Source organism: Bos mutus, chromosome X (assembly GCF_027580195.1).
Source record: "Bos mutus isolate GX-2022 chromosome X, NWIPB_WYAK_1.1, whole genome shotgun sequence".
NCBI lineage: Eukaryota > Metazoa > Chordata > Mammalia > Artiodactyla > Bovidae > Bos > Bos mutus.
In genome coordinates, this window is record NC_091646.1 from 132,479,288 (window position 1) to 132,487,765 (window position 8,478).

The 8,478-nt window shown below is 50.1% G+C and overlaps 1 protein-coding gene across 1 annotated transcript in view; it reads right to left on the reverse strand.

The window, feature by feature from the left end:
* Window positions 1-8,073, reverse strand: part of LOC102279567 (colony stimulating factor 2 receptor subunit alpha) — a 37,370-nt gene extending 29,297 nt beyond the window's left edge. The window contains exon 1 of the mRNA XM_070365848.1: window positions 7,721-8,073. The gene's annotated coding sequence lies outside the window, so the exon portion shown is untranslated. The remainder of the gene's footprint in view (window positions 1-7,720) is intronic.
* Window positions 8,074-8,478: the final 405 nt, after the last annotated feature.

The window sequence follows — 8,478 nt, forward strand, 5'->3', positions numbered from 1 at the left end:
ATCCATCTACCCATCCATCCATCCATCCAGCATCTATCTCATCTATCCATCCATCTATCCATCCATCATCTATCCATCCATCATCCATCCATCAATGCATCCATCCATCCATCATCCATATGTCCATCCATCCATCTATCCATCCATTCATCCATCCATCCATCCACCCATCATCCATCCACCCATCATCTATCCATCATCCATCCGTCCATCATCATCTATCTCATCCATCCATCCATCAACCCACTCATCCATCCATCTATCCATCCACCCATCATCCATCCACCCATCATCTATCCATCATCCATCCGTCCATCATCATCTATCTCATCCATCCATCCATCAACCCACTCATCCATCCATCTATCCATCCATCCATCTATCCATCCATCTATCATCCATCCACCCATCCATCTATCTATCCACTGATACATCTATCTATCCATCTACCTATCCATCCATCTGTCCGTCCATCCATCTATCCATCCATCCACCCATCCATCCACGTATGCACCTCTGGCTGTGGTTCACAGACTGGGAGGACTTTACCCTCCTAGGGGAAATATAACAACGTCTGGAGACACTGTGGCCGTAACAGTGATGGGGTCAGGGGGTCCCCCTGGCGTGCGGTGGGGGGAGCCCAGGGACACTCCTCCACACCCCACACAGGGCCCAGGATGCCTCCCATCAGAGACTCGTCCAGCCCCGGACGCCTGGCGGCTGAGGCTGACCAGCTCGTGCAGGCACTTGCTGACAGCATCTCTGTGCCCCTTCTGCTGACACCGGCTCCTCCCCACCCCCTCACCCGCCAGAATCCCACATTTCCGCCCTTCCCAGACTCTCCTCCGGGTCAGAGAGGAAAAGGAGTCATGGGCAAGAGGGGTCATCATTGCCTCTTCCAGAGAAAAACAGAGGTGTGGGCCGCAGGATCTCAGTGAGCCAGCGTTTGGGGGGAGGGTGGAGCCCACTAAGTTAAAACATCGATTTTCCCAGAAAGGAAACCAGATACGAGGAGACACATTTCCTAACAAACTCACAGTTTCTCAACTTCCTGATGGGCTGAGCCGGGCCTCACACTCAAGGCGGGGGCGGGCGGGGTGCGGCAAGAGTGGCTTCACTTCCTCCCAGAGTCCAGGACAAAGATCTTCAGGCAGCAGGAAGGCTGCGCTGGTATTTTTTTCTTTTCTTTAAGTTTCATTTTATCTATTATTATTATTGGCCATACAGGAGGACTGCGAGATCTTAGTCCCCCGACCAGGAATGGAACCTGTAACCCCCCACCCCCTAAAGTGGAAGCTTGTAGGCTTAACCAGTGGATCGCCAGGGAAGTCCCCATTTTAGTGTTTTTTAATTGGAGTGTCAAAGTGCAGTGAAAATATCAGTCGCTCAGTCGTGTCCAACTCTCTGCAACCCCGTGGACTGTAGGCCCCTGCCAGGCTCCTCTGTCCAAGTAGCAGTAGCAGCAGTGTGACTCTGTGAATATCCAACTCCTAATCTATCCCTTCCCCTTCATTCTCTTTTGGCAACCACAGGAAGTGAAGGTGTTAGCCACTCAGTCGTGTCTGACCCTTTGCGACCCCATGCCCTGTAGCCCACCAGGCCCCTCTGTCCACTGGAGTGGGCGGCCATTTCCTTCTCCAGGGGATCTTCCTGATTCAGCGATCCAACCCGGGTCTCCCGCATTGGAGGCAGACTATTTACCATCTGAGCTACCAGGGAAGCCCAACTGAAGTATAGATGACTACTGATACTGTATTAGTTTTAGCTGTACAGCAAAGTGATTCAGTCACATATATATACACACACATGTATTTTTTTCAGATTCATTTCCACTATAGGTTATTACATGATGGTCAATAGAGTTCCCTGTGCTATAGAGTAGGCCCTTATAGTTTATTTATTTCATATATAGCAGTGTGAATCTGTGAATATCCAACTCCTAATCTATCACTGCAGATGGTGACTGCAGCCATGTAATTAAAAGACACTTACTCCTTGGAAGGAAAGTTATGACCAACCTAGATAGCATATTCAAAAGCAGAGACATTACTTTGCCAACAAAGGTCCGTCTAGTCAAGGCTATGGTTTTTCCAGTGGTCATGTATGGATGTGAGAGTTGGACTGTGAAGAAGGCTGAGCGCTGGAGAATTGATGCTTTTGAACTGTGGTGTTGGAGAAGACTCTTGAGAGTCCCTTGGACTCCAAGGAGATCCAACCAGTCCATTCTGAAGGAGATGAGCCCTGAGATTTCTTTGGAAGGAATGATGCTGAAGCTGAAACTCCAGTACTTTGGCCACGTCATACGAAGAGTTCACTCATTGGAAAAAACTCTGATGCTGGGAGGGATTGGGGGCAGGAGGAGAAGGGGACAACAGGATGAGATGGCTGGATGGCATCACTGACTCGATGGACGTGAGTCTGGGTGAACTCTGGGAGTTGGTGATGGACAGGGAGGCCTGGCGTGCTGCAATTCATGGGGTCGCAAAGAGTCAGACATGACTGAGCAACTGAACTGAATCTATCCCTTCCCTTCATTCTCTTTTGGCAACCACAGGAAGTGAAGGTGTTAGCCACTCAGTCGTATCTGACCCTTTGCGACCCCATGGACTGTAGCTCACCGGGCTCCTCTGTTCATGGGATTCTCCCGACCAGATCCTGGAGTGGGTTGCCATGCACTCCTCCAGGGGATCTTCCCGACCCAGGGATGGAACCCTGGTCTCCCATATTGCAGGCAGATTCTTTACCATCTGAGCCACCAAGGAAGCCCTAAGTTGGCAAGCATAAGGTTTTTTTTTTAAGTCTGTGAGCCTGTTTCCGTTTCATAAATAAATTTATTTGTATCATTTTTTTTAGATACCACATATAAGCAACAGCGTATGATAACTGTCTTTGACTTACTTCACTCGGTATGATAACCTCTAGGTCCATCCCTCTTGCTAAAAATGGCATTATTCCATTCTTTTTTATGGGTGAGGAGTATTCCCAGGTGGCTCAGCGGTAAAGAATCTGCCCGCCAATGCGGCAGACCCAAGTTTGATCCCTGGGTTGGGAAGATCCCCCTGGAGAAGGGACTGGCAACCCACTCCAGGATTCTTGCCTGGAGAATCCCATGGATGGAGGAGCCTGGAGGGCTGCAGTCCTTGGGGTTGAAGAGTCGGACACGACCGAGCTACTGAACAAGAACGACAACCACTCGGAAGCAACCTTGGAGTCCATCGACTGACGGGTAGATGCAGAAGACGTGGTCCATATATACAATGGAGTATTAACTCAGCCGTGAAAAAGAACGAAACGATGCCACTGGCAGCAATACGGATGTAACCAGACATGATGAAAGTAGTGGACTAAGTCAGACAGAAGAAGACAAATGTCGTATGATATAGCTTATATGCGGAATAAAAAAAGAGAGCGAGAGACAAACGAACTCATCTCCAAAGCAGAAAGAGACTCACAGACATACAGAACAGACTTGTGGTCGGCCAAGGGTTGATAAACTGGGAGTCTGGAGTTAACAGATACGCACTGCTATATGCAAAATAGATACAACAGAAGGACCTACTGTGCAGCACAGGAAGCCATACTCAATGCTGCTGCTGCTGCTGCTGCTAAGTCGCTTCAGTCGTGTCCGACTCTGTGCGACCCCATAGACGGCAGCCCAACAGGCTCCCCCGTCCCTTGGATTCTCCAGACAAGAACACTGGAGTGGGTTGCCATTTCCTTCTCCAATGCATGAAAGTGAAAAGTCAAAGGCAAGTCACTCAGTCGTGTCCGACTCTTAGCGACCCCACGGACTGCAGCCCACCAGGCTCCTCCGTCCATGGGATTTTCCAGGCAAGAGTACTGGAGTGGGGTGCCATTGCCTTCTCCGCCATACTCAATACCTTATATAAAATATATAGAAGCTGTGATTTACTATATAGCACAGGGAACAATATTAAAATCTTGTAACAACGTTTAAGAGAAGTCACTCAGTTGTGTCTGACTCTTTGCAACCCCATGGACTGTAGCCCACCAGGCTCCTCCATCCATGGGATTCTCTAGGCAAGAGTACTGGAGTGGGTTGCCATTTCCTTTTCCAGGGGATCTTCCCAACCCAGGGATCGAACCTGGGTCTCCTACGTTGCAGGCAGATTCCAGGAGCCAGCGTGAGGAACTCCGCCCGTGGCAAAGGTCATGAGGAAGGAGGCTCGACATACGTAAAGGCAGGATCGAGCCTCAGGAGTCCCCCTGGAAATTCTCGAGCATCTACCCCCAAAACCAGAGTCTGCCGACTTTACTGCTTTGTGCTCTCCCCTACACCTCTGACTTTACGGGGGGCTGTCCCCCACCACCTCTCTCTGAAAAAGAGTTAACTTACAGCTCCAGTTAATAATAATTCCTGGGCGTGACAGGAGTGTATCAACCTACAAACTCCTCTGAAGGTTCTCTAGCCTGCCTGACAGGCTTGTCTGGCCACATGTGATTGTTCACAGCCTCCCAACCGTGAGAGGCACGAGATGCTTTAAACCTTCTAAAGACAGGTTCTTTAGGGAAGTTAGAAAACTATTAGTATAGTATAGTGGGCTGATTAGAAATTGTACTGGTGAAGGGTTTTTTCATTTGTTAAGCCAATGTTTGCTGCTAAGTCTCCACATTCCCTGCCCTTATACACGTTAATGAATATAACTACATATAGGAGAAATAAGTATTAACCTTTGATATTAATCACGTTAGACCTTAGGCTAAGCAAATTCTTTCCTTAATTAAAACCCACTACACTCTCACCCTATAAGAATGTAACTTTATCTGGTGCCTTCAGAAGGTGGCGTCTGTTTTAACTATAGTCACCCCTGGAGAAGTAAGTGTTCTGGTTGACTGACCGCTGTCACAAGCCGAGGGTCATAAATTGTCAGCAGGCCCCCTGGCCAGAAGATGATGTAACACCCCTAAGACCTTTGTATACATTTGTATGAAGCACCTGATTTTGATAAAAGTCAGGACTGCTGACCCCGCGTGACTTTTGTATTACATCTCTGTGTATAAAAGCGGACCCTGGAAAATAAAGAATGGGATCGGTTCCTGGAAAGACTGGTCTCCTTATGTCGTTCTTTCTCTCACCTTCTGGGTGAATTCCCACCTGGAGCCTGGAGGCTTGTCAAGCCTACTAATTATGCCTGGGCTTCTAAGATCTGACCGGGGAGGCCTTAGTGTCTACTCTCCTTCGGGAGAATGGAAGGATGCCTGTGGCCTACGTAGGTGACGCAGATTTCTTGTCTTGAAATTTTATTGGCTTTCCATGTAAACCAAGTTATTCAGCCTCTTTTCTTCACTGAATTTTCCTACTGAGCTATCCTTATTTAACCACTCTTTACATCTTTAATTAGCGCTTAATTGATCTATTGTTTCCTGGTCGCCGATGCCATCCCCGCTGCGAATTCCCTGGGTCCACCGGGGCTGGACCGACTCTTTCCTGTGTGAGCCACCAAGGAAGCCTACGATGGAAAATAATCTGGAATATTTATACATACATATATATATACTGCTGCTGCTGCTAAGTCGCTTCAGTCGTGTCCGACTCTGTGCGACCCCATAGACGGCAGCCCACCAGGCTCCCCCAACCCTGGGACTCTCCAGGCAAGAACACTGCAGTGGGTTGCCATTTCCTCGTCCAATGCATGAAAGTGAAAAGTGAAAGTGAAGTCGCTCAGTCGTGTCCGACTCTTGGCAACCCCATGGACTGCAGCCCACCAGGCTCCTCCGTCCATGGGATTTTCCAGGCAAGAGTACAGGAGTGGGGTGCCATTGCCTTCTCCGATACATATATATATATGTGCATATATATAATGTTTAAAGTCAGAAGACATAAGTAAGACCTACTCTTAAAAAATTAACACTCAGGCCTTCCCTGGTGGCTCAGTGGTAAAGAAACCGCCTGCCAAAGCAGGGGACATGGGTTCAATCCCTGGTCAGGGAAGATCCTACATGCCCCAGAGCAAGTAAACACACATGCCCCAAGTACTGAATGTGCTCTCTAGAGCCTGGGGGCTGCACCCAGAGAGAAGCTGCACACCGCAACACAGACCCAGCGCAGTCAAAAAATTAAACTAATGCATTAAAAAAAAAAAAAAAAAACAACTGGAAGCAACCTCAGTGTTCATCAACGGAGGAATGGATTAAAGAAGATGCAGTCCACACACACAATGGAATATTACTCACCCATGAAAAAGAATGAAATAATGCCCTTTGTAGCTACAGAGGTGGACCTAGAGTGGATCACGCGAAAGGAAGTGAGTCAGACAAAGAAAACCATCACGTGATATCACTTGGATGTGAAATCTAAAAGATGACACAAAATTATCTCTGAAACAGACTCACAGACGTGCAGATTTGCAGATGCAAGTGTGGGGCGGGGGATGGGGTAAATGATGAGGTTGGGATGGAGGTGTACACAGTACCATACCTAAAATAGATAACCAACAAGCACAGCTCGGGGACTTCTATTCAATATCTCCTGTGGTGGTGGTGGTCTAGTCTCTCAGGAGTGTCTGACTCTTTGTGACCCCATGGACTGTAGCCCGCCAGGCTCCTCTGGGATTCTCCAGGCAAGAATACTGGAGTGGGCAGCCTCTCCCTTTTCCAGGGGATCTTCCCCACTCAGGGATCGAACCAGGTCTCCTGCATTGCAGGCAGATTCCTTACCGACTGAAGGATTTACCCTTATAATACAGGGAAATGCGTTCACATCTTGTCATAACCTATGATGGAAAACAATTTGAAAAAAAATACATTATCTATAGAAAGTTTAAGCTCAGTAGACATAAGTAAGAACCATTCTTGGAAGTGTGGGGACTTCCCCGCTGGTCCAGAGGCTTAAACGCTGAGCTCCCAGTGCAGGGGGCCTGGGTTCCATCCGTGGTTCAGGGGACCAGACCCCACATGTAGCAACTAAAGAGCAAAGAGCCTGCCTGCCACAGCTAAGGCTTGGCACGGCCAAATGAACACATACTGCAAAAATTAAAAATAGGTAAGACTCTTGCTTCCTCACCTTCTGCCCTAGTTTGCAGGAAGAACAGAAGAGCCTCCACAGACATTAAAGATGACGGAAAGACATTACAGAAAACGCAGCGAGCCACCCCCAGGAGAAGACAGAGTCAGAGATCACCTGGAGTAAAACGCTGGGCAGAAGGAAGATGGGGAAGGATGCCCAGGACAGGGGCCACTGCCTAGCTTGTGCTGAGAACCCTCTGGACACATAGTCAGAAACCCCCAAACAATGGCAAGTCCCCGGCAGTCCAGGGGTTACGACTCTTGCGATTCCACCGCAGTGGGGGGCACAGGTTCAATCCATGGTCGGGTAACTAAGATCCCACAGGCTGCAAAGTGGCCAAAAAAAAAAAAAAAAAAGAAAAAAAGCAATCGCCAAACAAAACCCCCCTGGGACCCGCACCTTCAGTGATAACCAATGGAAAACGTGACCTCCTTGGGGCTTCCCTGGTGGCTCAGTGGTAACGAATCCGCCTGCCGATGCAGGAGACACCGATTCAGGAAACAGAAAAAAACCCTCATTCCATGAACCCCAACGAAGCCCGCGCACCCCAACAAAGAGGCTGCACCCCCCCACCACCATCCCACCCTGCTCGCCTCAACTAGAGAAAAGCCAGCGTGCAGCAAGGAAGACCCAGCCTTAGCCAAACATACACACAGAAATAAAAGGATTAAATGCACAATGCGACCTCCTTACCTGCAGCTCCTGCAGACGCAGAGGCCAGGCCTTAGTCTCGTGCTGGAGGATCACTCCCCGGGAGCCTCCTCGTGGGCACGGCCACCTCTGAGCTGCCCCCCCGGGGAGACATTCCTGGCCCATCATCTCGTCACCCCGGGGTCTCCCGGGTGTTAGACCGCGGTCCCGGGCCCCCGCCGCCCAGGCTCACATCTCTGCGTCCTCTGTCTCCCCAGCGCCCCGCACCCCCGCTGCCCAGCTCCACTTTCAGTTTCTCTTTGTGGAGTCCAGCTCTCCTGGAGGAAGAAATGGCCCCAAGCCCCAGTATGCCCGCCTGGAACCCCCACCACGGCCAGAGGAGCCCGGCGGGCCCAGTCCACCGGGGTGGGGGGTGGGTCACAAAGAGCGGGACGCGACGGAGCACGCATGCGCGCCGGCGCGGGGTTTGCGAGGAGCGCTTCTGACCCCTAGTGGCCGAAACTTCCAGATTCCGTCCTGGCAACAGCCTTCATTGGAAGGACTGATGCTGAAGCTGCAGCTCCAGTACCCTGGCCACCTGATGCGAAGAGCTGACTCACTGGAAGAGACCCTGATGCTGGTAAAGATTGAGGGCAGGAGGAGAAGGGGACAACAGAGGGTGAGATGGTTGGATGGCATCACCGACTCGATGGACATGAGTTTCAGCAAGCTCCGGGAGATGGTGATGGACAGGAGGCCTGGCGTGCTGCCGTCCATGCGGTCACAGAGAGTGGGACACGACTGAGCGGTTGAACAGAAAC